The 26035-nt window shown below is 35.2% G+C and overlaps 1 long non-coding RNA gene across 2 annotated transcripts in view; it reads left to right on the forward strand.

Moving 5' to 3' along the window:
* The first annotated feature begins 5712 nt into the window (after positions 1-5712).
* Positions 5713-26035, forward strand: part of LOC104325399 (uncharacterized) — a 116661-nt gene continuing 96338 nt past the window's right edge. The window contains exons 1-2 of one of the 2 annotated variants that reach the window (XR_011329527.1): positions 5722-5772; positions 5852-5964. This is a non-coding gene — a long non-coding RNA (uncharacterized lncRNA). Of the gene's footprint in view, positions 5965-26035 lie in introns of both variants that reach the window. The other variant, XR_011329526.1, reaches the window with a different exon arrangement.

Genomic DNA, 26035 nt, shown 5'->3' on the forward strand with positions numbered 1-26035 from the left:
CTCTTCCCAATCAGTATCATCACCTCAGCCAGTTTTTACTTTCCTGCCTCTCTTCCCTTTTTGCAGTTTTAGTTGGAATCTATTTACATTTAGGAATTTTAAAAATCCCAAAATTTCTCTTCAGAAGGAAGTCAGTCTAAGATTTTTTGCAGTGCATGAGAATGTGGTAAATAATAAGAAGAAAATCACAGGGTATATAGTTTATCTTAACAGGTAGGAAAATAGGATTAGAAGTATTAACTACTAAGCAATGAAAATCAATGAAGGGCATTATTTGCATGTGAATAGATACTCCCCATTGACAAAATAACCTCATTTTCTAAAAAATACTCTCTTTGACTACTTAATAAATATGATTTATTCGCAAACCTAAATCCAGAGAAAATCCACTCACTGATAAGATAATGCCAAGAAATACTTGTTTGCTAAAGCTTTGTTTAATCTAAAGCAGTAATTTCCTGGTCTGTTAGAGGCAAAAATTGTGCATTCTGTAGTGTTTCTGTAAATTAAGTCACAAGAAGTTACTATCATATTTATACAAAATTTGTTAGTGATTTGAAGGTACATTAAAACATTCTATATTAACCATTAAAACAAAGTGACATTTCACGTTACAATCATGAACAGTATCACAAATGATAATTAAAAGCACAGCTAATTCTGAACATTTCTATAGATGGATAAGGATTACAGCTTCAGCAAGGTTAATTTTCTATGGCTACAGCTACATTTTGGTTTTAACCAGTAATGAGGTGGCTGCACAACAGTTCACTTATTAGGCTATAAACTTTTCAATTTTAAGTCAACTTACACATTGTTGTACTTATTTATAGGAAGAGGAAGCTGACAGCTATCCACCTATTGTTTAAAATAAGTGTTCATGTTGCATATGTTAGTGAGGTAATTATCTCTGTTGTCACAGCAGACCTATAGTTCAACTTTACTTACTATGTCTAGCTCTAATTTAAAACCTAAAGCACTGGTGCTAGATGAGGTATATAATTATTAAATGATACATTAAAATACGGGGGTCTACTTGTGTCAAGGCACTTTCTTCATTAAAGTGACTTATATAAATCCATAAATAAACTGAATAATGGTTTTAATCTGAACAAATCTTTAGTGATTTTAATTTACTCCAGGCCAGTCTCCTCTAATACTTAGGAATCAAAACATCAATATGCTTTTTAGGTTTATATTTTCCAATGTGTTACTTTTTTGTTACAAGCATTTTCCGTCTTTGAAGTAATTAACTAATTTAGGTGAATTCTGTTTTCACCATTTTCTGTGTTTTGACCACATAGTCTAAAATGCTAGATCACAACTAGGTTTATCTTCTCCAAATGATTTTTTACTTTCAGGTTTTAACAGAACAGTAAGAAAAGAGCATTCATGCCCCATTCATGTTTTCTAGAAACAACACATGTATGAAAAAATTGCACAGGATTACATCAGGGGATGATGTAAAAAAATAAGTAGGAAGAAATCCCTTTACTTGATTTTGGGCTTTTCCCACAGGAAAAACAAAACAAAACAAACAGGTAATACATGAAGCAGCTAATATACATGGTAATTAGTTAATAATTGATTTTCTTTTTCCCCCCTTTGCTTTTAAAATACCAATCTGTAGTCTTACCTGGTACAAGATGTGGTTATTAGTGCAACTGTTATCTAAACTTTGCATCTAGCGGTAACTTCTCAATATTGCTGGCAAGCAAAATGCATACTGCCTTTTTTTTTTTTTTTTTTTTTCCATATAATGATGCTAATAGTAGCATACAGAACTTCTTGGGTTAGTACTTCCATTTTTTCACATTTTATGTTCCAGGACACAACTACGCTATGTGAATAAAAGACAGTTACGTTGTTATACTGAGTTTTCTTCCCAGCCTGGAAGAACTGGAGACGATCTATACAGAGAGAGAAAAGATGTAGTATTGCCACTAAATACTATGTCTCAGTTTTCAAACATACATTTAATATTACTTATATGTGCTACCTTGCCATTTTTAACAATATAGCACATCTTTTTGATTTAGAGTCAAATCCCAATAGTTGTTGTGGATTTAAATAGAGTATTCAAAGTCTTAGTAAAAGCTACTAAATTTTTACACTTTTTCTATCATCTGTAGTATTTTATACACCAAGCACCTATGTACTCTCTGTATCTGACAGTGTAATTCAGAGAGCATGTTCTATCATTACCTGTAGTTCGGCAGAAGGCCGCAGAAAATATGTTTCTTCAGAATGTGGCATTGTTTTCCCCTCTAAGGGTAAGGGGGGATTCTGTTGTCTCTTCTGCATAGCTCCCTACAGACCGATGGCCGAGTTGCACAGCTTATCATGCTGTGGCATGTTCCCCAAAATGTTTAGAAAATGCTTTTTGATGTTCCTATCTCACAGCACAATTTACTTCTCAAACATAACTAAACAGTTCAATATAAACTCCTTTAATTTACTACTCCTTTTATTTACTGCGTGGGTTCCTGTGACCATATTCACCACTAGAGACCTTTCTATTTGTCTTGCTTTTCTACATCTTCACAGCTTTTCACAAAAACTAAATACCCTACTGCAGCCATTCTCTAGCAAATCCCTCGCACATGGTTTGTAATTAATCCAGGGCTGGTCAGAACAGGACAGAACTGAACTGGTTATTTAATGGTCAGGCTGGGCTACATGGTAACTTTCCTACTTTGTTTATTTTGTCTACAAAGAAAGCTGTATCATAAGCAAATAGTGTTTATAATTTCTCTAAGTGATATGAAAGCTTAGTAAATAGGAATTCTACAGTACAGGAGATTAATCAGTGGAATAGTTTTAAATGTATCTTGCCATAGCCCATACTCCAACGAGTAGGTTTCTGGGTTGAATTAAGAAGTTCATTTTGATGGAAATATACACATTTAAGGCATTAGTAGATGCTAATGAAGAGCTTCCAGGTAGATGAACAAAAATTGGCCTGTTTAAAGCTAAAGATCATGTTAAGAAATCTTTGTTCAAGTTGTGCAGTAGAAGAATTAAGTAAAAATCATGGAATTTTCACCCATAGTAATTGCCTGTCCAGCATATTAATAATACTTTCCCTTGCTAGAAAGAGTTGTTTCTTTTTTTTTTTTAACTGTTCTTGTCCTTGGGTGTAGCACATATTGTTTATTGGTGGTATATACACTGTATGAAGGGATTACCGTCACCAGGTCTGCATCAAGGCTTTTTTCATAGCTATGCTAACTCCACTAAAGACCATTTTGGGGGAGAATGGTGGGACACATTTTAAAGGTGTGTCCTTTTACATGATTAATGTAAATTAATGTAAAATGTGGGATTATTTAAACAGCTTCTTTAAAGGGAGGTAAGCTAGTTATATGATGCCATTGTTTAGTAGGTAAACTAATACCTGTTTTATTATATAATTTCTTCATGGTATTTAAAGGATTTACTTAGTTAAATATCTTGAAAAGCAGGTATTGCAACTTTGAGGAATGAGAAGAAAAATTACCATGAGCAGGAAGGTATTTGGTGTACTCCCTATATTGGTTTTGGTTCACTTAATATTTGTGTTTCACTTGTAAGAATCTTTAATAACTACCACTGAAATAAACTGTATGTCTAGCTTTTCTGATGGAAAAACCTAGCTCTGAAGTCTAATGTGCTTCCTTGTCATCTTGCACAGTTCTAGCAAGATGGTGTTGTGTGAGACTTACAGAAATAAAGTATCTTCTCTTGTTCTACATTTTTGGTTTGTTCTGAATTATTCTTTCTTTTGTGTCTGTTAATTCCTTAAATATTACTTACAATGAACTTACTTGTGAAAAGCAAATTTCTGGAACACGTAATCTAAATTTTTTGCTTGTCTACTTAGTCCTCTTTATAAATGAATGAAGATGGAGTGTGGTAAAATAATAATAACACCAGTGAGAAGCAAGATTAACTCTGATCTTATCCTGCACATGCACAATTGTATGTTTTTAGTCAGACAAATAGCTGAAGGTGGGTTTGAGGCTTAGCCCAAGAGAATGTGATTTTTCACATGATGAGAACACACATTAGACTTCATTTAGTTTAAGAGGAAGTGACTCTTAGGGTAGTGAGTGGTATTTATTTCCCTCTCTTTATCCACATGCAAAGTATTTGTTCAGCAACCTTATGTGATACAAAATTAATACATTAAAAAAATACATAGTTTTCTGCCAGATTAGTCTACCGAGCTAATTCATTTGTCTGTAGTATCCCTAGCTCTGACATAAGGAATAGGGGACAAACAGGGCCATGAGAGATTACCAGACTAACAGTAATATAATACCAAATCCTCATTACTCTCACCTTTAACTCTCCACTAAAAGTGCTCTGATTCATGAGATGTGACAGTTTATACTGTGACAATTGGCAAGATTTTTATCCTTTCCTGTCTACCACATTGACTTAGGGAAGAATACTGTCTGCTTTCAGGCTGCAACAATTCACAGCCATGTGTTTTAAGATCAATTGAAATTGTGCAAAAAGAGGAAGGTCTATAGGCTGGGGGCAAGTTAAGCTTGTCAGCCAGATCAGTGTATATTATTGCCTATTTCTGGGTCAGAACCATTTGGCATTGTGTTCTCTGGTGAATCCTCAGTGATGGGAGTATGAATACAAAGCTACCAAAACAAAACACTCTCCGACATATACCTCTAGAGGAACATGAGCACAAGCATGTGACAGATGCTTGTTCCATTGCTTAATGCATTATAGGAAGGTGACACAATGCTACAGTGATAAGGACAGTGCAAGAACTGCAGGTTTCTTGTGTAGAAGAATATAGGTTCAGTTTATAGGAATAATTACTATCCAGTTTTTTAAAAAATTATTTTTCTGACAATCTTACAATTTCAGAATAGAAATGGTACAGAAATCTGTGGATGAAATTAGCCAGGGAGAAGACAGCAGGAGGAAAGAGTTAAAGTCCAGAGACTGCATAGACAGCTGGAGAGAGGTGAGACTATCCAACAGAGTGTTTGAAAGAGAATCAGGAGCAGTAACAGGAAGCTAAGAGTGCAGTGAGGTAGCTATGTAGTCAGCTGCTAAAGGTGTCTAATGGCACAAGAAAGGTCAGAGTTTCCCAGTTTGGCTAGAAGGTCATTCCAGACTTCACGGAGGATAGTTTCACTGCAGCCTAAGGAAGGAGTGGAACTGGCATGGAGCTCCATGGCCACTGTCTCTGCTGGAATTTGTGTCTTTGCTGGAATTTGGTGTTCTGTGGTCTAAATCATGCTTATGTCTTGGGGAAATTTGTCTCTTTAAATCCTCCAAGGACTTTTGAGCCTCCCATCCCCTTATTAAGGAAATAGTTTTAGCAACCTGAGGGCATTAGAAGTATATATGGGTAGGTGACTGCTTATGTGTAGGTAATAGTTCAGTTAGTTCTGAAGTCTTTGCTGTGAAGTGCTTGCTTACTTTGCCTTTTCTATGTATAGTTCTTATAGTTATACTAATGGAAAGTTATTAGTTGGCAGTTGCTTCAAATTTTATCTGAACTTTGGTTTCACTTCAAAAAGTCAGCAGTGCCATAAAAAGAATTTTTTTTCGGTTCCTGCCTGTTACCCTTTCCCATCTCCTGGTGCTCCCTTTGTGTATGCCAAACATTCATGTGACTGTTCTTCAGTGGATTGCAAAAGTGATCTGGGTTAAAATTTACCTTATTTAAGAACAGTTGGTTTTAACTTAGTTCAGTTCATTGATCCTGCCTATCATGCAGTCTCAGAAATACCTACATTGGTACAAGATGGAAGATAGGTAAGAGGGCAATGTAAAACCCCTTCACCCTTCAGCTGTTGCTTTCAGGAATCCAACTCCCTGCCCTGATCTGTTCCAGCTGCGTCATCTTGGCTCCAGCTGCTGAGGAAATTGCTAAATTTTGAGGAACAGCTATGAGAAGGCCTGTAAAACAGAGCCATGTGAGGTGAAGAAGCAAAATTACAGGCTGAGGTAGGCCTTTTGGTGGTTTAAGGCTTGAAAAGGGAAAATACTGACATCAAAACACATGAAATTCTAACTGAAAACATTAGGGACTTAATGAAAGATAGCCCTGTAACAATAGTAAGGCTGTATTGCTCCAGCCAGTGAAAGCTAATTTTTATCTCCCAGGCTTTTGCTTGTTTGGCTAGAAAGGATTCTTTGGGTGTTTTCTTAGCCTGGTGAGTGTACTGTTCTTAATGAAATGACTTGTTCAATCCAAGCTATGTTTTATGAGTGTTAACTTCTAACTTACTGCTTTTTATTTTTAAGCTGCATACATGTCTTGTTTGTGCAGTCTCTGTTCATGGCTGAAGGTGCCTAAAAAAGTGACCCAGGAAGTGATGGGGGGTATATTTTTGTAGTAGTATTGGCTTGTACTATGTAATTATAGAAGGGGATGTGCTTTGACTCACTTATATGGGAAGTATCAAGATACAGTACTTCTAGTTTCATGACAACAGAAGAGCTTTTCTGGATTTAATTCTTTTTAGACAAATCAGTTTATATAGTGATAAATGGTTTTGTTTATTTCTGGTTCTTTTTGCATAGAGTTTTAAATAAACTTATGTTTGTAGGTCATCCTGTGAGTTGTAAATGGCATTTGTGGCTTTGTTAGTTATTTTCTTTATCCTTCTTTAATGAACCTAATGTAGCTGTAAACCACTTAATTTTCTTAAAAGCTTTTAATAACTCATAAAGCATTAGAGTCTTAGTATGACTCAAATTTCTCTTTTTATACTTTGTGCTCTACTGATTTAATTTTAGTATAATTTTACTAGTCCTGGTTAGCCAGTTAAATTGACTTTTGAAATTACTTCTCTGAAGTAAATCTGCACTTTAACAAAGCTCTTTCTTTTCCTCTCTCTCTAATAAACAAATGCCTGTCCCAAGACAGTATCTATGGTTAGGAATCTATTTAAAGCTTATTGAGAGACTGGTAATAGTACACTGAGCCAAAACCCTGAGTTAATTTATAAGTGTAGGAAAAATAATAAGAGTTAACTTAGTTCAAATTCTGTCCTTAAACAGTCTGACTCTAACATCATTGCAATCAAGGGAAGGTGTGGTTGTCTGAAAGTACTATGAAACAGTCTTTTTTTCAGAAGAAAAAGGAAAAACTATTGCTCATTCTCTAATCTCTCTTAAGGGTATAATTTAATGGTGATGTTTTCTTGTTAGGCCTTGAATGACATCTAGGCAGACATGAGTAGGTCTGACAGTGCATATATTTAAAGTCTGCTGAAGTTGTTTATTCTTTAGGAATAGCTTTCTTGATATTCTGCATTAGTGGATATTAGAACATCATGGCTTCTCTGGATTGTATAAAGCACAATGTTTCTTGGCTTTGGGTTTTTTTTTTCTAAAATTAGAAAACTATACTTATTTCTGTTTGGAAGCTGGTTCAACAAGTGCTGGCTGTGAACGTGCTCAAACAGGCTAAGGCAGAATAAACATCTTGATGCACCGCAGTATCCAATGTTACCTTTGTCTTACTGAAAAAAACAGTAGTCAGCATATTATCAATAGCAATGACATCATGTTGCTTAGACTCTGAACTGATTAGTCTGAGTTCTCGTGGTTCTCCTTAGTATTGAGGCACACCTAAACAAGCAAACATTGTATCGGAGTATGCTGTAGGAGCTTTTACAATGTTTCCTTTGGAGTATGTCTTCTAGTGCATTTTTTTTTTTTTAAGTCTTGTTACACAGATTTGCTTTATGACAGAAAAACAATTCAGTAAAACTAGGGTTCAGAGCACAGTACCCCAGTTCTTCTGTGTGGTTTTTGTGAGACCAGTCATTTGAGATGAGTCACTGAATCACTTAATATAATTATATAGTCACTTTTTTGTGGTTGTATAGACTAAAGTTAAAAATATTTTAACCATAATAATGTTTAGATAAGGGAGATGATGTAATTGCGAACAACTCCTAGTTTTTAACAACTGGCATGTTATTTTAAGTTTCCTAATAGGCGCTTTGGTTAATTGGGAGTCTCAGGCTTTACATCGATTATATCACACTGCCTGAAATCCTCAACAGTACTTTCCACAGGCTTAAAAAAATATCTTATTTATTGTTACAGGAGAGCTAATCAACTAAACATTCCTCTGCTGCTAAATACAGCCAGCAAGCTGCTTATGAGTCAGGGCTGTGGCAGATAATTCTGCTGCATATCAGTGAGAACTTCACTGGCTAGCTGTCATGTTCCTTATGTGAACAAATACCAACTTACTGGATCTTATTTTTCACATTCTAGGTTCATATTCCAGTAAGTAATGTTTTCAGTGTTCACTGTAGTAAGCTTAAGCTTATAAAGGAGTAGAAGAAACCCACAGCTTCATAATGCAGTCATTCTGAAGTGTAATACACAGTAAGCCCGGAAATTTACAATGTTGTATCATTGGTTGATTAGTAATTAAGCTTTCAAATGTTTATTAATTTAATTTCCATACAGCGCAGCAGTTAAGGGCAAGTTACTGGATAAACACTGTGATATCCCAAACTAGAACTACATAATTTTTATAGCAATTTTGAAAGTCTTTGGATGTTTTTGCAGGTTTTTTTAGGTGGGAAAAGTACACGGTAGACTCACATTTGTAAATAAAGGGATATATAGTATGAATATTAATTAACTACTTTATAGACACTGTGAAATTAATTTCACCCTATAACAGTAGTTTGGGAAAAACTTTCCTGTCAGTTATTTGTATATGTCCTGCCTAGTATCTTTTCATCTTTCAGTATAATGTATAAAATAGAGAAGGAGATGCTTGTCAGCAGCTTGTTAGAGTTCCTTAAATTTAATACCAGCTTTGAAAGGCAAGTGATCGCCCAAGTATGTCCAACACTTATTTCTGTATAAATGTTTTTATATTTAAAATAAGCTAGCATAATAAGTTTGTTATCATCTCAGATTAGCAGATCAAGACTACTCAGTGACTAAGCAGCTGTACACTTGACTGAGATAGATGAAACAATCTTTGCTTGTTCCTGACCAATTACCTGAACCTTGGGCTTTTACAATGTGGCTGCCCTGGCAGATGGGTTATATTAAGCTAATAATCTTTTCATGGAAACAAGAAAATCAGAAGTGATTGGCATGTCTAAAATTAAATTTTAAAAAATTCTAGTCCAGAGCACTATCTGGGAGATGAAAATGCCAAGTTCAGTTCAGTTGAGCAGAATGCCGGAACTGGCCTTCCAGTGCCAAGATGAATGCTCTTACTGCAGGGGTGGCAGGTACCAGATGCTTCATTCTTAAGATGGGAAAGCTTTTTTGGAAACTGATGCCATCTTCTCCAAAGCATGTCATTGCTAGTTCACATATCCCCTGCTATTCTAGATACTGTTTGTAGTGCTGTGCTTTGACTACTGCTTTTCCCAGTTCAGACTGCTGTTGACGAGCTGTCAGCACCACTGATTAAACACTGGCACCAAGAGGGTTAGTACTTAGCAGAGCACTTCCTGAGCTTTGCCCTTCTGCAGTCTACAAACAGTTTGGTATTGCCACACTTATCTTCCCCCTCTAATGCAATAAAGCAGAATGTATATAATCTTGTTCATTGATAATTCATGATTTTCTCTGTTTAGTTTCACATCTGTAGTTCAAATGCAGAATTCAATGCCTTTTGCTGTCAGTTTCTGCATATTGTATTTACTAATTAACTGTGGGAAACATAATGGAATAACTATTGGAACTAGTAGAATATAGTAACTTAACATTAGTTCCTGGGCTTATATATTCTTATTTAGAACTGAAGCTAATGAGGTGTTAAAGTGATGCACAGCAGCCAAGATTATGCTAATCTGGTTTTAATGACATGAAGAGGAGAATTTTAGAGCTGCTTTTTTAAAATCAAGTATCCTGTTCAGACAGCTGAACAAAGGAATAGAGAAGTTTGATTCTCTAAAATGAAATATATTAAGAGCATTAACGGTTGCCTAAAATATGTTCCTATGTTGGCAGGTTTTTTTGTCTATTTTGCATAAAAAGATGGTTTAAAAAGATATGCAAAATTATCTTGAAATGAAACGTCTGGTTCTAAAACATGTACATTAATTATTAAAAACATAAACCCTATTTGATTGTAGAACCATTTTGAAGAAAAGAAGTGGTCCAGGCAGCTAGCATACATAGCATCTTCAGAATTTTTTTTTTTTCCCTGTAGAAATGTCTACATAAACACTATATTGTGCTTGTATGTCATCCTTTTTGGAAGTTAAGGTATGATTCCAACGTAACGGCAGTTGTTGGGAAGTAACTATCACGTTACAGATGTCAGCTGTTCTGAATCTGCTTCATTATGTTGTACACCTTTTGGCAAAATAAGTCATAACCTCAGGAATGTTACTTCTATGACAGTAACTGTTCATAGATTGCAGAAAGAAAATTAGTGGAGGTGCTGAGTTCATTACGTCTTGTGAGTAGCATAGCTAGTGCTTTTATCCATGTTAGATGAATCCAAATTACATACTGCAATATACTGTCTAATGTACCTCTTAATCAGATGCCCAAGCTGTATTAGAATTAATTTTTATATTTAATATTAATAAGTAAATGCATTTTTAATAAAATATTTATAAATGTCAATATTTAGATATTGAATTTGCAATACTTTGTCTATGTGTCAGCTTACTTTTGTAGCTCTGTAGATTTTGTTAATGAATTTGAGAGTTCTAAAGAATGATGGCCTTTAGTTTAAAAGTGCAAATTAAGATCTCACAAGTATTCGTTCCACCTCCTTGATGCTTTCTACCAATGTGCAGTGACTTCCAGATGGCCAGGAAAAAAAAAAAAGTTAATGGGTCATTATTGGCTTAAAGAATCCCTGCCAGAACATTTGCTTTGTAGCAGGAACTATACGTTCTATGCAGTAGAGCACTTAATCACATTACCTCACGTTTTTTACAATCTTGGCTTTATTTTTGGCGCTTTTTTCTATCAGTGAAATAGTTTATACCTAGACATATATTGTGCTATTCACATTGTGGAGGAATTAAAACTAGCAGTCCAAAGGGACAGAAGTTAAAATTACAGATGTACTTTCAGAATGCACAGTCAGTTCAAAGGAAAAATTTCTAATGTACTTCTAAAGCAGGAAGGAAAAGAGTTTCATAAATGTAAGGTCACAGAGCAGTCCTCCTTTACTGGCAGAGCTTATGTTCCAAAAACCCTCAAGTTTCCTCAGCTGCTGGCTGAAGGCAAAATAGCATACATACAAGAAGCCTTAGACAGGGGTGGTGTTTAAAAAAAAAAAAGGGGGGGGGGGGAAGTCCATTTCAAAAAGTGTATTGCCTTTTGATCTGGGATCTGTTAATCTCAGAAGTTTGAAATTGCTGCAATTTTAACAATATACAGTAGGAAATTAGAAAAGTGGTAAAAACTTGGGTTTTTTGGAGTTGAAAGGCCGTGTGGTTTACTTAACAAAGAGAATTGGTTGAAATTAATTAAAATTAATAATTCCATTCCCTCCCCCTCTCCATCCAACCTAAATTTTGAAGTCCAGTGGATTGGAGGGGGGAATTTCTAGATTGATGTTTGCATTTCTGCATTTTAAATGAACTTAAAATGTGTCAAAACTCTTGGTTGGCATGATTGCTGTCATTTATGCAGAAATCTGTTAACTAGTGACTTTTTTATTGCACATGAAGGTACTGGGAACAATAAAATCATGGTTTTCATTAATTCTTTTATTAATTAATCTTTTACTGATGACTGCAAGTGGTATTCAGATGCATAGGATATTATTTCTGCTTGTCTATACCTAAAACTTGACTAAACTTCCCATTCAGCAACTCATAGTACTAAAATACTTGCTTTGTACAAATTGGAGCAACCTGAAACACTAATAGAAGGTTAGAATTATTAATTATATTGATAAATGGCTAGTTCATGTAGGAGTCTCTTAATTAACTAGTGAATAGACCATTGTTGCTGTATCCTCAGGTTATCTTGGAATTATAAGCTGTTTATTAGGGCAGACACTTCTAAGAAAAAAATTTTGTGCTTCTTGATCTTAACATACTACTGCAACATTGACTGTTCTAGTAAATGTTCTAGTGCTTATTTTTTCTGTGTAGTACATGGCCAAAAGCTATGAATAAACTAACTTGGCCTGAGTCATAAGAGATAATAAGAAATATTTTACCATTGTATTGGTATCTTGTTTCAGAGGTGGTTTTATATCAGAATTTACACTTGTCTAAGATGTACTGACCTGTTTCTTCCAAGGGCTATTTAGATTTCTAAAGTGTGAAGTAAAAGCTTATTTCACTTCAGAAATAGTTGCGTGCTGACTCACCATGGGGCAGCACTGCTCCACCCTTTAGATCTGTTTGTTCTACCATGTGCCTAGTTCACAGCAGCTGTATAGCTTTCTGAACAGTGGCGAAAGATGAGGGAAGGAGTAACAGGAGAATGGGAAAATGTAATCTTTAAAGACTTAGGAATGCTAGGAATATGTGTGCTTCCCACCCACCCCTTTGCTTTGAAAAACCTTATATACCTAGCTAACGCCTGGCAGCGGTTCAGTTTTATTAGCTTAGAGCCTCTCCAGTTTTTGGCTGCTCCTAGCATTCCCCAATTACAATTAATCAAGAAATTCACTGTATTCTGTCTTTAATGACACCAGTTCTGTCATGAAATGGCAACAGCAATGTGTAGACTTCATATAATTGGCACACCAAATGCATTCAACTAGTGTCATACTAGTAAGAACATCACTGTAAGGGGAGACAAATGAGGTCTTGGAAAAAAAACAACAACAAACCTTGAATGACAAGTGTCATAAGCACAGGATAGACCTATGTGAACAATAAAGAACAATTATTTATAGAAAAAGAAAGCATATGGATTTTATGTAACAGTTTTCCTGAGGTTTTTGCTAGGGTTTTTGTATTTTTACTTCTGATTGAGTATATCAGTATGTGAAAACAAATGCTTTCTCAGTAGACAAACTTAAGCTGTTGTTAGTTACTTTATGAATAATGTGACCACACAGTTTGCAGAAAACAGGAAACAGCTTGTTGTCATACTTCCTTTTTGGGGGAATGCTTCATCATGACACTACTCAAAATAAAATGTTAATTTGTCAGCTGTGGGAGACGCCCAAAATTGCACACTTAAGAAAGCAGGTACAAGCAAATCTGTTTCACTTGCTAGAATGACAATTTTTTTTCCCCATCAGAATAATTGACCAATTATTTAGTTTCTCCTTGTGCAAGTACAGGAACTAAAAGGAAGCTTTCAGTAGTGCCAGTAATCTTTCTACAAATGTAACAATTGCTATATACTAGATCTTTGGGTAATGACATCTGACAAGAAACAGTTAAGTGCTCTGTTTGCTGCAGGATCAGTGAAGATGGGGCTTTTGTGTTGTTTGGTTTTTTTTAATTAAAAAAAGGTAAATCTAGATAAAATATAGATTAAATCAAGATGTAGGTTTTAAGCAGCAAAATAAGCATGTCATTAGGCATAAATTTAAAGTATTGAAATTACTTTTATAAAAATATTCTACTTAAAACAGTGTTTTCCAGTTGACAGACAAGTATAAGTTCATGGAATGGTTCTTAAAAAAATAACTGGGTTTCTGCACTCAACACTTTTTTTTTTTTTTTTTTTGCCATGTAGATTCTACGCTTCAGTTTGAAATGTTTTAGATAGCAGATACTTGTGGCTGAGGGCCTCTTGCTCACAGAGACATAAGTGTTTGCTGCAGATACATGGTAAGAAACAGTCTGTATGATCTCAATGGCAATTTCAGATTTCTATCTGATCCAATTTGTGCATCTATAAAGTGAAGGATATTGTTTTAACTTGCATTGGCAGCAGCGGTATAGCAATGATTAACAATAACAGGTTTGCTTTGCAAGTCTTGCATGTAGATACAAATGAGTAGTGAGTGTAAGGTAGGCAGCAGCCAGCATTTACTGACAGTATCCTTTAAACACTTAGTGTTGACTAGTATGTCAATTAAAACCTGAGTGAATGCAGCTAATGATGTCCCACTCTATTTCTGGAGCTGAAACACAGACCGGTCCGACTCATTATAAACACTCCAAAAAAGCTCTTAAGAGGAGCTGCACTAGACCTGTTGCTGCATGGAATTCCTAAAGAACTCATTTGGTGGGGGTGAGGGAGAATGCATAGCTTCTAGGAGAAATTTTGAAAGCTTGATGGTATTTATAAAAACAAAATTTTAACAATACAATATTCAACAAATGGAAAAGAGCAATGCTTTCATTTTTAGAAAATACTATATATATGTATTTAATATCTTATTTATTTTCTGTTTTTCTGAATGTTCTCCTTAATCTAATTCCTTTTCACGTTAAGACTGAACAAATACTTTTCTTTGCTTTGGAAAAAAAGAGTGCATGCATGCTTCTTTCTACATTGGCTTTTTGCAGATAAGACTTTTACTTTCCAGACCTCATTAAGCAGTCAGTTGAGCAGGCTAAATGAGTGTTCCAAGCAATAATGGATACTTACTCCATGTAAGTACAACAAGATTATGAGATACTCGAATGCCGAGTACTTAACAGGCACAATATCATTTATATTACAAATAAATGCATCAAGTAAATAATTCAGGCATTTATGGTAGCAATGTGATTTCCTGCCTGTTAATAGGGTAGATCTGGATCACTAGATGAGGGGGTTTGTTTTCTACTTTGAGCCTTGTATCTTCCATTCCCCGTATCTGAGAGGATCTTAGCCTTTTCCAAAAAAATTGCCTTCTTTTAAGGTATTTAAGCCTGAATGGAATATGAGTGGGCAGAAAGCTTCCAACAAAACATGTTTGTGAAAACCAAGCTGCATTATGTAAACACAATTTACACACATGCAAAGTTCTTATTTTGTTTTGTAATGTTCTAAGTTGTTGGTATGATGCTTAGATAATATTGCGAAACTTGCCTTGATTTCTCCAAGCTTGGATTACAGTTATTCAAATATAAGTAAGTTCAGATTCAAATAATTCATGCTTTGGGAGTTATGAAAGATCATAAAAATAAAAACAAACTGCAGCTGTAAAAGGATAATTAATCTTATGAGCAGCAGAGTTCATGAAGCCTGACTTCCTTAACTGTCTTGCTCAGGTTCTCATATGTAAGGTATAAATTCTGAAATTATTCCAGCAGATGAGGCGCTTACAGCTGTCCCATACAGGTTCCCTGGTGTATAAAGGATAAGTTTATGCTGTTGCTTTTTCCTTTCAGTAGAGAATTTACCATGGATGTCTTCTCTATCTTGCTGATTGTCTTCAAAGATGTTGTAGAAGCTGTCTTCTGAGATGTCTTTGTGAAATTTGGTTAAAAAGGGAATTTAAAAAAGATAGTATGCGTCTTCTCGATTACTGCCTTTAGCAACTGTTGAGTAGATTGCTTATTTTGAAATATCAGTTATTTGAACCTTTCCACCAGTCATGACTTCCATGTTCAGAAATACGTATTTTGAGTTTAGTGACTTGGGGAATGTTTAATTTTAAGTAAGTTGTTCTACTGTTTCCCAATGTTGCAGCCAAAAATCAGTGGTGTGGCTGCTGGCTTCCATAACAGACTTGCTTTCTGGCTATACAGTATGTAGTTTGTTTGCCAAATTGCAGTTGGCACGCATAGGAAAAAATCACTTTGTACTGGTTGCTGTCTCAAAAAATGATGAGGTCATAGAAAGAAAGAATTGCTGGGAGATTAGTCCTGTATGTTTGACCAGGGTGGATGCTTTAACTAGTCAGCTATACATGACAAAAAATATCCTGAAATACAAAGGCATAATGGCACATATCAAGTGGATAAACTCATCTGTGTTACATAATGCATTGATCAGTGAGGGAATTCCATATTACATGAAGAGAAATGGTATCAATTCTGTGTTTACCCTCAAGTACATCAGTGTTGCCATCAAGTACTGTTCCACTTGGTGCTGTGCACTGATTTTTAAAAAGGGAGAAAGAGTGAACTGCATGTGTCTAATACATGAAAATGAGAATTGCTACACTAGGTGAATCCCTAAACCATATTGACCAGATGTTTTTTCTTTACAATATTAATTTGCATAGCAATAAAAATATTGGCAATTATGCCTGAAAATAATAAAGGTATTTCTTATCTGCTCAGGATCTGAATATAAACCACCTCTGGACTATATCTAGTTCTTTGGAACTGTTAAGTAGTCCCATGATGAAAAATAAAATCTACTTTCTTACTCAAACCAAGTTTTACAGATAAGAATGTAAGTATGTGTTCTGAAGAGTGACATTGGTTTGTGATGTCTGTTCTACTGCACCCCAAATTAAGGTTGCTTATCCATTGAATAAGATCGAAAGAAACAAGGATGGATTTTGCTACTGAAAAATAGTGTATATCTTGACAGTTAATTCTGTGGAAAAAAAGTATGTTGTAGAACAGATGCTGGGTATAGATGCTTGATTTATGGTTTTAAGCAGTGAATAACCAAACTCATCAAGTTATTGCAGGGTCCTCCAAGTGATTTCTGGAGTAGTGATTAATATCTGTTTTGTAGGCAGTAGTTTCAGAGATGTTTAAAGCCACGCTGAATAAGATTGCCTTCTCAATTGGCTACTCGAAATATAAGCCATTACCATTGACAGAAACTGGATAACATAGGATGTCTGCTTAAATGATTTGTTGCACTTTTGGGCTAGCTCATTTTTTTTGAAATAATTTCTTTTCCTCCCCTGCTGATTAAATAATTTCTAATGCTACCTTGTATTTGCATGTATGTCTATAGGATAAAATTATTTTAATGACATGGAAAAAGGGGAAAGTTGAAAAAAAACCCCCAACATTGATGATTGTAGTCACTCATTGGATCACTAACTTGAAATAGGTATAGCAGATGATTTATACTTATGTATCGCACACTTATAATTTGCACTGGAAAAAAAATTCTCAGGTGCTGTAATTTTCCAAAACAGATCTCTCAGCTATATGGAAATGTTAATTGCAAATTCAGTGCACAACAGAGTAATCCCTTGGTATGGAGCAACTGATTACATTAAGCAACCACAATTAAATATGCTGAAAACTCCTACAAAGCAGCTTTTATATCTAACTTCAAGTATTAAGTAAAAATAATTCTGCCATTATGAACTGTGGATTACATACCAGCATGTTAATATATACAGGTTTTTCTTAAGTTTACCTAGGACAATGATGATGTAAGGTAACAGTTGTGGCTGAAGTTACCAGGACTCAGAAACAGTGTTAGACATCTTAATCGTTATCTTGCATATGAAACCGCTCAGCTTCTGAAATTTAAGTATTGCCTGATACTGGGAAAGGCACAATTGCCCCTACTCCTGCCCCAGGCTGAAACAAGCCCTGCAGTTGTGGCAGCTAGGTACAAGGTAATTCTTCAGAAATGGAAGAAGCTAAGGGTGCAAAAGGCTGATTTTAGCACAGAGCAAGGCTGACTGTTCAGAAGCCACTTTAGTAGCCTTTTTAAAAGCAAACAAAATAACTTCTAAGCTTTCTAATACCTCAGCTTGCTCTGCTGTCTAGGAAGTTAGCTGCTGGTTCCTTGACCATAATTTATCTGTGGAGATTTGACAAGAGTTAGGGGCTACAGCCCTATCATTTTATTTTCTCCAGATGAAAACCAATTCAGAGTTGAGTGTTTGCTAATTATTTCCACTTAGCTTTGTTGAATGCCAGATTTTCAGTTGTATTTAATGTTCTTACTTGTTGCTCTGGAAATAAACATTAAATGTAAATGGGCATCATCACTGTACACTAGTAATTCTGTGAAATACAGTTTTAAATGAACCTGCCTCTTCATGAACATGCTGAAAAGCACCAAATGCTTCCAGGCTCTTACAGTATTTTGTACTAGAATGCAAAACAGAGTGAAATAAATATACTTTAAATAAGAAAATTCTGAGAAAAATTCAGATGGTTGCTAACAAGAGGCAATAATATTGTAGCAAATTTTAGTGAAGTAAATAATTTCGGAAAGAGATGCTTTCTATGAAATAATAAAATTACCTAAACATGATTAAATGTGCTAAATGTGATTTCATCATCAGTTTAAGTGGTCTGTTACTTAGTCATGTCAAACTCTTGCTAGTGACAGAAGATCATTTTGATCTTCAGTTTTTTACACTGAAGCTCCAAAATCTGTGATCTAGACTTAAATGTAGACTTCAATGGCTAATGTTTTATGAATTTACCCTTACAGTCTAATGCCTTTATACTAATTGTGTTTTCAGGTCTATTTTTGTGCTGTGAAACTTTACTTTGAAGCCCTACTAGAAACTGCTGTATTTAAGAAATGCTGTTTTCTAGCATGTAATAGGGGCATAATGTAATTAGATGAAGAAACGTTTGGGGTTTTTTTTTTTGTTGTTGGTTGGTTGGTTTGTTTGTTTGTTTTCCCCCTGAAAGCCAGAGTAGAAATGATTAACAAATTAATGGTATGGGACAGTATTGCCTCTTTAGGTATTTAAAAAGTCAACAAGATAATCGAAGATGAAGCTGAGACTGCAATGAAAACTTTCTAGAAATGGTCTCTGACACTTGGAGACCACTAAGTCATTACAGTTAAAATATATGTCACTTACTTGCAGTAGTACACAGAACATAGGTTTTGGAGAGGTATCTCTGAAGGGAGGAGATACATATGGATAACAAAAACATCTTTGTATTGAAGAGGCATGAGTGTGTTCATGTCTTATCCATATACATTTATCCTCTACACAGAGAACATTGATTTCTGTTGAAGAAATTCTGGATTTGACCTTTATCAGCACATAATGGAAGTCCAGTTCTACACGTTTCTAAGAAGTAAGTTTTGGAAATAGGCACATGAGTAAGAAGAATGTGTCTGCACTGTTGAAATCAGCTGGCAGTACAAGCTGTGTGGAGACAGTACCAAACTCTCTGCTAGCTTTTGTAAGTGACAGAGGTAGACAGTTTCATAGTCGTCAGCTGAATCTCCTTTATACAGTTCCTTTTTCTTTCTATTTTAAGTCCTTTACAAATTCTGCCACTACATAGTGCTGTTGATCTGTTTGAATATATAATTTAGGCAGGGAGTAGAAGCAAGACTGTTGAGGCCTAACTTGAAAACGGAAGTAGATCTGTTGAGACTTGCTTATCTTTAGTCTGTCCCAGTTGCACGATTCCATAATTCCTCTTAATGATGGATGCTTGGTTTATGTTCCGTAGTGCCTAGGGGTGAAATGAAGGTCTTGGTGTGTGCTTAGATAGTCTCTTCTCAAAAGGTCTCAAATTTGAGTGCATGAAGGAAAGTTAGTCTTAAAAAGCAGAGGTGACTTAGAGTCTAAAATTAAACCAATGCTGGTTATTAGGGTGACAGTGAATCCTAGATATGGAAATACCGTGATCATGATGCTAGGTAGTTCTCTTCATTAAACTTTAACTTGGATCCAGACTCCCTTGTGTAGGTGAAATCAGTGTTCCTACAAAGCAGCTGAGCCCTTTGTAGCACAGAACAGCATAAAGAAATAAAGAACAGTATGAATTAGGAAGTTTGTGTAAAATACCATATTTTATCATAATTTTCATGCCTGATCATCAAGTTTTCCACAGTTTTTAAACTCCAGACCATGGAACTTTCCAAACTTTCCAGGAATATAAAATTACTTAAAAAACAGGGTGGTTGGTTGTGTGCGTGTGTGTTTACTTCTACATGTATAAAACCAGCATATATTTTTTGCATGTCTCGGTATGCTATTATGGATATGAGTAGCATCAAACTACCCCACTGTTTCCTGAGTCTACAGAGAGGACATTAGGCTTAACACTATGTCACGGATAACATTATGATTTATGTCCTCTGGAGCTTTGTTAGATAGGAAGTTGTGGTGAAACAGGAAACCAGGCATTGTATGAAAACATCCATAAGTATGTAACTAGAGGAAAAAGCTGCAAAACTAATTTATGAAAGATATTGCTGTATACTTCCGAATGAAAATATATTTATTATTGTGCACAGCTGGATACAGTAATTGTTAATAATAATGCAAGTGACTGACTTGCCCTAAACCTGACTAAGGACTCAGGAGGAAGAAAATGAACTTGCAGATACTGATGAAAGTAGCAATATTTTGGTGTAATCAGGGGCAAAGAAAGAAAGATACTGAATGTGAACAAATGAAAAGTTGTTCCAACTTATTTAAGCATATTGTTTTCTCTGGTATTCACAAACTCATATATGCTTAGCACTAGTATTTTAAAGTATGATGTTGTTTTGCCCTGTGGTGAAATCTATTAAAAGGAAATGTGCCAAAGCAGTTGCATAGTTGTATTTTGTCTCAAAGAATTAACTGAACTTGACCTAATCAAAATGGAAAGATGGAGTTTGTGTGTGTATCTTTTTTTTTTTCTTTTTCTTTTTTTAATGGCTACTGAAGGACACATGTGAATATATCTGAACACTGGAAAACACTTCATAACATGCTTGACCTGGATCACCTTTTTGACTTGTTTCACTGAACAGCAGTAGTACTATATTATGAAGCTACTGTTTAGTATGACGAAGTTGTTGGTAACTATTAAGAAGTCAAGGTTAATTCTTACTTTGCCTGGTATGATAGACTTTGAAGGCTACATTTACATTGTACTAACCTGAGGTGCTAGTGTGAAATTAAATCCTGTCTTCAGCCAGAAAGTTTATCCTCCTTACTGTTTGTTTATATAAAATATGATAGAACAGTTTGGGGCTGGTTTAGCATAAAATTCTGTAAGATACAGGTCCCTCTGAAGTACATGAGCAGTCCAGAAGGTGATCGTTGTTTCTTTTGCTGTCCAGTCTGGGACTAGTATTTGCAGTATTCAATACATCCATACAGCATAAATACTCTTCTGTTCCACTCTTTCTTCCATGTTTCCAAACCATTCCAGGTGTTTACAGTAGAGCATGTGCTTAAAACGTGTTCCAAGACTTAAGTGAAAATTATGGGCTTTGCAATAGGTCCAGAGGTGTCAGCATCTTGCTTGTAATCACAAGCCACCTTTAAAGAAAAGTGTTCATAGTACTGTTATGTAGGGGTTAAAATAATATGTTAAGTTGTGGTGAATTTAAGGACAGTAGATCTCCCTTTTGTTTTGAGGGGGAAGGAAACCCAACTAGGAATAAAGATACTTGGTGCATTATTTCCTTTCTTCACTGTGTTTTTCAGTAAAGCTACCCATTTGGTTGTGAGCTGTTTTCTAATTTGATGTTAATCTAGCCACGTATTCCCCCTTCCCCCAACTTTGTGGCAATTCGATTTAAGTTTTGCATAGATGTGAGTTTACAGGATGATTGTGGCATATAAATCATCAGCAGAGATTTGGCTAGCTGTTTCCCCTGATTTACTGATCTGTATAACTTTGTCATAACAAGATTTGTCCTGCAATTCCAGGAGTTTAGATACTGAAAACAGCTATCTGTCATTACTAGAACTAGACTGCAGTTGCATTTGAAATTATTTCTGGTTTTGTGCTTCAGCTGAATTTTTCAAGTTTTTCAGAACTTCAGAAAGCGTGTATCTGTGCTACCCAGGATTTCTGTTTTTTTTTAAATTATTATTTTATTGTATTTTTTCTTCACTGTGACTCACTTAGACATACATGATAACTGAAATCATCTGTAATTGCAATACCTCAACTAAATTCAATCACAGATAAGTGGCCTTGTTGGGCTACAAGCAATCCGTGGCTAGATGTTGAGAATGCTTATTCTGCTTGCACTTCTTTTTCCAAACTTTAGAACAGTATTAAGAACCAGCAAAAATGCACAGAAATATCCACCTACTGATATCTCTTAGTGTAACAGTTCTTTTGTTCAATACAAGTTTTACTAAGTAGCCTTAAGTAATAGGATGATTAACTTAATGCTCAAGTTTTGCATATGATAAGGAAAAAATATTTTTTGAAGCTTTTCCACTCAAGCTTTCTGATGTAATTAATCAGACTTAAGAAATACAGAATGCATTTTGTCCAGACAAGAGGAATTAACTTTTTTGTTTCCCTTTCAGAAAGGGTGGCATATTGAAGGCTTATGCTTTTAATTATTGAACTTGGGTATCTAGGATTTGTGTTTCCATTATTCTTCTAAGGTATGACTCAGCCATCACTGGAAAGCAATACTTCCACATAAAAGAAAGCCATCTACAGAAATACTGCTGAATTTAACTTACTGTTTTCATCGCACTGTACTTGAATACACTCATATTAACAGAGTTAATATATAAAAACTTTTTCCCATGACTTCCAGAGACTTGTAGATTGTAAGGTGGTAGGGTGGAGAGCAAGATGTACTTGTGCTGCATAATTTCTTCATCTAATTACTAAAGAATAAAACAAGAAATTAACTGAAGCCAAGTAATTTAAAATTCTCATGCGATAAATACTGGGTTTTGTGTGGAGTGTGATGAGATAGGTACATGTGGAGTTGTTCTTACCCTAGATATCAGCAGAAATACCTGTTTGCTATTATCCAAACTCTTATAACTCTTCATATTCTTCCTAATGACATAGGAGCTGAGTGGAATTCTTAAAGAAGTAGTTTCAAGGATGTCAGTCATAGCGATGCCTGAGAAGAGATTGCAGACTCTTCAGCTTACAATGTTGAAGTTTGGGGTGGGGGTAGTGTTGATATCTTTGTAAGTAAACTGGTGAATAGATTAAATGTGATCACTTGGGAATAGAACGTCCTCAGATACGTATATCCACTTTGATATTTGAAATACAGCTTTTTCTTCCTTGGGCAATTAGACAGAACAAATAGCCCATTAAAACTCTGGGGAAAACTGCTGTTAAAAAACAACAAGCAGTTTACATGGGATGCTAGCCTTATTTAAAATCCAAGTAGTGACAACAAAATGAATGAAAATCGAAGCAAAGCTGGTCTCGTACATTTAACTAAAGCCAGCAAATTCATTGGTAAGTAGTTGAGAACAGATGCGTTTGCTTTTTCATACAAATGTTAGTTGGATGTTCCTAGTCAATGGCAGGCTAAAAATTGCTAGTCAAATTCCATGTTAGAAGGAATGAATCTCAGGAAAACTTTTTTTTTTAATTATTTCATTTCTTTTCTTCTCCTCCTTAGAGAATTTGCCCTTCTATTCTGAATTTAAAAAAAAACAAATTAATAGAAAGTTACCAAGGCAATATTATAAAGAGAAATAGTGTTTAACACTTGCCTAAAATTAAGCCAATCTGAAAATAAATGTGCTTGCTTTACAGACTGAGAAGGTTAAGGCATGACTACACTGAACTAAATATTGTCTGCAAGTGAACACTACGGAAATCCTTATTTAATAAATATACTGATAGATATGGAGGAAAGAGTCCAGTAACATGCTTGAGTAGCTTCAGAGAAAGAACTAGAAGAACTAAATCATCCCTTAATCAGTGCTTTCTCTGACTTACTGCCATTTGTAAGTTCTGTTAATGAAAGTTTTCCAAAGAATACTTACGAAATGGACTCAGATGTACAATTTTATGAACTAGTAATAAATGCTCCATATTGAAGGCTAGGGTTTTATTAATTTAAGCCTAGTTTTAGTTCCTGTCTCCTGTAAGCTAACAAATGACTGTGGATTGTCAGCGATAAATATTGGAGCAGAAATCACGGGGACAAAGCGTTTCTACATCTCAAAAAAAAAAAAAAAAAAAAAAAAAAAGAGAGAGCAATTAATGACCATTTAAGTTTCCATGTATACCAGAAACAGTTCTAGCTTGAGTGGTCATGCTCAGCAGAGAATGCCTGTCATCACAGTCCAAGAAAGAATTACATTTGGACTAGTAATGTCACTGAAATGTGATTCCCTTATCCAGGCCTTGTCTGTTATTGAAGGTTTGCAGCAAGTTGTTGGCAGTATGACCCCTAAAAATAATGTTTGTAGACTGTCTATTAGCACAGTAATAAAGACTCGCCTACCTGATATGTGAAGTTGGTTAGAAATAAGGTTAGAGAAAACTGGAGATTAACTTTGTCTCCCCTTGCTGCTTTTGAGCCATGAAAAAGGAGGGTAGTCAGTGTTTATTCTGTTATGAGTGGTAGATTGTGTAGGCACTGTTTTATTTGAAGGAAAAAGCAAATGAAACTAGTAGGGGAGTAGGTTGAAGAGAAGAAAGGTTATTGTTAAAGTTGGTACAGCTTTTTCCAGTGTTCCCAAACAAGACACTGCAGAGAGTACTGACATTAATTAGAGGAATGAATACAAAAGAAAAAATTGAAGTTGCAATGGATTAAAAGAGGGTTTTTAATGCTGAAATCTGTTTTGGTTGTTCTTGTTTCCCTTCATAGTGCTACATAACTAGACATCAAGTGTTAGTCTTTCTGTGATTTCTGGAAAAATTAAAACTTTGGAAAAAGAAAAATCAGTTTTGTTTTTTTAAAATATGGCATTAGTCTCAATTTGCCTTCTGCTCTTGAATTGCTTTGCTTTTTAAAATTATGATAGGTTTATGGCACGGTAATGTTCAATATGGGAATGATTTTAGGTCAAGCCAAGTCACTAATTTGCTGCAAAATGCAGTGCTTCCCTGACTCTATGATAATAGCCTTGAAGCACCAACACTTGTTCAGCTGCTAATCTGCTTTTTTCACATCTAATTCTGTTGCTTTGCAAAGAATCTCATTGTTTTCCTATTGTTGAGTGAATGGATCTTCTTAAAGCTGCTGAAACGAGTCATGTTTGCTTTTATATCAACCTGCAACAAGAGCTTTGCAACATGTGAAATAGTACTGCACATCCCTTCTGCAGCTTTTCCATACCTAGTTAAGCTTAATAATTTTCCTGTACCTAAAGACAAAATTTGTTGATGACCTTTTAAATTTTGTTTGAAGGAAAGAAGAAAAAAAAAAGTCTTTTCAAGGTAGTCAGCTTGGTTTAACTCTATCTAAGCTAAAGCACTGGAAGGCAAATATCCCAAACTACTCTGTTAAGTACAGAAGACAGAAGGACTTTACCTTCAAATTACTTAGCAGGTTCTGGTAGTAAATTAAAGCGGACAATAACAAGCTGAAATGAGTATTCCTGGTCAAATATACTTCTCACCTAGTTCAGCTTATATTAAGATCTTAGTTGCTATTGACAGTTGATTAGCTGTTCAGGCATTGCTATGAAAATACAGTAGTAATTTTTTTTGTTTACTTTTTTGGTGATGGAAACAAGACCTAAGCATGAAAGTAACACAGTGAGTGTGCAAATTTGCTACTAATCTGTTAAGTGAACTTGAGTGAGTTGAGACCTGAAATGTGGTAATCTTTGCTAGAAGTATTTTTCCATTATGTGTGTTGATCACCTAATAAAGGTTAATGTTAATGTTCTTACGTACGAAATTGTAAATGGGTTGGAATCTTCTTTAACAATAATCACTTGTCAAGTTATAATTTGCAGCTGAGGCACAGAGGTGCATTAGATTTCTTGGCTTTACTGATAGTAAATATGTGGAGACCTCCCTTAAAGATTTGGCCTCATGAAGGAGGCAATAACAAACCAAAATCAATATGCTAGGAACAGAAAGGATTTTCACAAATCGGAGAAAAGCACTATTATAATAGTCAATTCAGTGTTAAATGTCAGGTGTTGCTTTAGAAAACATGTATCGGTGGGACACATTCTACTAATTCTTACCTTCATGTGACTTCTGAGCAGAATTTACTGCTTCAACTTATTTTAAAGGAATTTGTATCCCTTCAACTTGGAATTGGAAACATAATTAAGATGAAAACAGGAAAGCATGGAATAGTTATGGATTTGTTTCACCCAATGTTTCTAGCTGCCACTGTGATCAGGGAAGAACTGAGTTTTACAATATCTTAAAAAAAAAAAAAAAACAACCAAAAAAAACCAACCAAAAAAACCCACAAACCCAAAACAAAAAAAACCAACAAACAGCCACAAACCAAACTCTCAGTCCGAATAAAATATTTGTGCCAAAATTAAACTCCCCCTCATAGAATGCTCCCTCGTGTATCCTTCCTGATGCAGCAGTACTTCAGTGGGCTCCAACAACAGACATCATCTGATGAGAGAACTGCAGCTTTCTTTGGTAGTTTC

The sequence above is a fragment of the Haliaeetus albicilla genome, chromosome 23, assembly GCF_947461875.1.
Source record: "Haliaeetus albicilla chromosome 23, bHalAlb1.1, whole genome shotgun sequence".
Classification (NCBI taxonomy): Eukaryota; Metazoa; Chordata; class Aves; order Accipitriformes; family Accipitridae; genus Haliaeetus; species Haliaeetus albicilla.